This window comes from Mustelus asterias, unplaced genomic scaffold (genome assembly GCF_964213995.1).
Source record: "Mustelus asterias unplaced genomic scaffold, sMusAst1.hap1.1 HAP1_SCAFFOLD_3403, whole genome shotgun sequence".
In the NCBI taxonomy this organism is placed as follows: domain Eukaryota; kingdom Metazoa; phylum Chordata; class Chondrichthyes; order Carcharhiniformes; family Triakidae; genus Mustelus; species Mustelus asterias.
Genome location: NW_027593348.1, coordinates 12,501 through 15,000, shown reverse-complemented (window position 1 = coordinate 15,000; position 2,500 = coordinate 12,501). Strand labels below are relative to the sequence as shown.

The following is a 2,500-nucleotide window of genomic DNA, read 5'->3' as shown; positions in this document are numbered from 1 at the left end:
TCGGCCTGTCCTCCGCGGCTTGCACCCGACTCAGTCCGCTGCGGCCTCGCCTCGACTCTCGAGCCTTCCGCCAGACGGTGACACCAGAGAACTCTGCCTCTGGCTGTTGCGGGGCGTGACGGCGCGTGTCGGGCTCCGGCCCGTCACCCACGCCGGCACTCAACGCCTGCGAGCGCCCTGTTGCCTCCGAGAAAGGTTTTTCGCTTGATTGTCGCTCGAGTGCGTGTGCCTCCGGGGCTCACGCCGTGGTACGCGCCAGGCTGGGGCTCCACCGTCACGTCGGCGGGGGAGCGTTTAGCGCGTCCCAGGATCGGACAACCTCTCCGGGGGCCCGAGCCGAAACCCGACACGGTATAAAAGTCGTAACAAGGTTTCTGTTGGTGAACACGTTGTGAAGGATCTTTGTCGGCCGGGGGCCCGCCACCTCTCCGGGGAGGGCGGCCCGTCACTCCTTGAACGCGAAGGCTGGCGCCGGTTGGGCCAGGCAGGAGAGCCTCACGGGGGCCGGCCCCGGGGCCAGGTATCGGACAACCTCTCCGGGGGCCCGAACCGAAACCCGTAACACAGAATAAAAATCGTAACAAGGTTTCTGTTGGTGAACACGTTGTGAAGGATCTTTGTCGGCCGGGGGCCCGCCACCTCTCCGGGGAGGGCGGCCCGTCACTCCTTGAACGCGAAGGCTGGCGCCGGTTGGGCCAGGCAGGAGAGCCCCACGGGGGCCGGCCCCGGGGCCAGGTATCGGACAACCTCTCCGGGGGCCCGAACCGAAACCCGTAACACAGAATAAAAATCGTAACAAGGTTTCTGTTGGTGAACACGTTGTGAAGGATCTTTGTCGGCCGGGGGCCCGCCACCTCTCCGGGGAGGGCGGCCCGTCACTCCTTGAACTCGAAGGCTGCGCCGGTTGGGCCAGGCAGGAGAGCCTCACGGGGGTTGGCCCCGGGGCCGTGGCCCGTACTGACGCTGGCGCCTCCCACGCGGGTGGGAGGTCACACCGACAATTTCGCCGTACCCGTCGAACGGGCCTGGTCACCCGTACGCACGTTCCGCCGAAGCCGGGCGACGTCGATCTCGGTCCCACTCGGTTGGGCCGGCGCGCGGGCGCCGCCACCGACGAGCACGCACACGCTCGGTTGCACGCCGGCAAGTCCATGCGGGTGCCGCACACGCTACGCCTGCGCCGTTGGAAGGGCTTCGCCGTTGGCTTCGTAGGGTGTCTTTGCAGTCCGTCCGAGAGGTGGGGGCACGCACGGCAACACGGCCGGCCTGCCTGCGTGGGACGATGCGGTCCTTTCGTTCAGCGGTTCGGCGGTTTGGCCGGCGCGAGCAGACGCTCGGAGGGAGACGGTGGCGTCAGCCACGCACTCACTCCGCTTCTGCAGTCCGGTCCACTCCGCCCGTTCTAGCTGCTCGTTTGGTCCCTCGCCCGCCAGCAGACCGTTCCGCCGACGGTGCTCCTCCTCCGCAGCGACTTCTGCCTAGCCGCTCTGCCGGGTGCGATGTCACCGGCGTCCGCACCGATCCTCGGCACGGCGCGTGTGCGCACCTGTGGGCCGCCGCCCCGTGCTCCACGTCCGTCTGTGTGTGCCCGCTGTGGGGACCGTCTTCCTCTCGCCTTGGCGACGGCTTGCGGGCTGCGACGTGACCTTGCCACCGCCTTGCAGCATTACATCCGCAGTTGAAACGAAGAGAGCTGCTGCGGGCTTGGGTGCTTGTCCTGGCGGCTTGTCGACGGGACCACGGTGAACGGCCACTGTGTGACTCCGCAGGGAGACGTTCTGGTGCAGTCAGGGGCCTTTTTGTCTCCCGCCGCGGTGAAGCTTTGGTCGCATTCTAGTCACTCTCTTCAAAGCCCGGTGAGGGGTACCTGTTCATGCTCACCATTCCTCCGGCACCCGTGTGCGGAGGGTGGGTGCGAGGTTTAAAGATTCGTTGTCCGCCTGTCGGTCCGGTCTGGTCTCGTGCTGACTTGAGCGAGCGTCCACCGCGTTCGAGAGAATGTGCCTGTCCGCGGGGGCAGCCGCGCTTGCGAGCGTTCCGCCGCGCCCCCTTCCCCAGCCCGCCGAGGTTGGGGCGTGCGGGGTCGGCTTGCGCCCGTAGCGTCGGCCTGTCCTCCGCGGCTTGCACCCGACTCAGTCCGCTGCGGCCTCGCCTCGACTCTCGAGCCTACCGCCAGACGGTGACACCAGAGAACTCTGCCTCTGGCTGTTGCGGGGCGTGACGGCGCGTGGCGGGCCCCGGCCCCTCACCCACGCCGGCACTCAACGCCTGCGAGCGCCCTGATTCCTCCTTTTTTTCGCTTGATTGTCGCTCGAGTGCGTGCGCCTCCGGGCTCACGCCGTGGTACGCGCCAGGCTGGGGCTCCACCGTCACGTCGGCGGGGGAGCGTTTTGCGCGTCCCAGGATCGGGCAACCGATCCGAAACCCGATACAACTTTTAGCGGTGGATCACTCGGCTCGTGCGTCGATGAAGAACGCAGCTAGCTGCGAGAATTAATGT

The 2,500-nt window shown here is 67.2% G+C and overlaps 1 non-coding gene across 1 annotated transcript in view; it reads left to right on the top strand.

Moving 5' to 3' along the window:
- Positions 1 to 2,432: 2,432 nt before the first annotated feature.
- The window catches only part of LOC144490533 (5.8S ribosomal RNA), a 154-nt gene continuing 86 nt past the window's right edge, over positions 2,433 to 2,500 (top strand). The window contains exon 1 of the ribosomal RNA XR_013497283.1: positions 2,433 to 2,500. This exon is cut by the window's right edge and continues 86 nt beyond it. This is a non-coding gene — a ribosomal RNA (5.8S ribosomal RNA).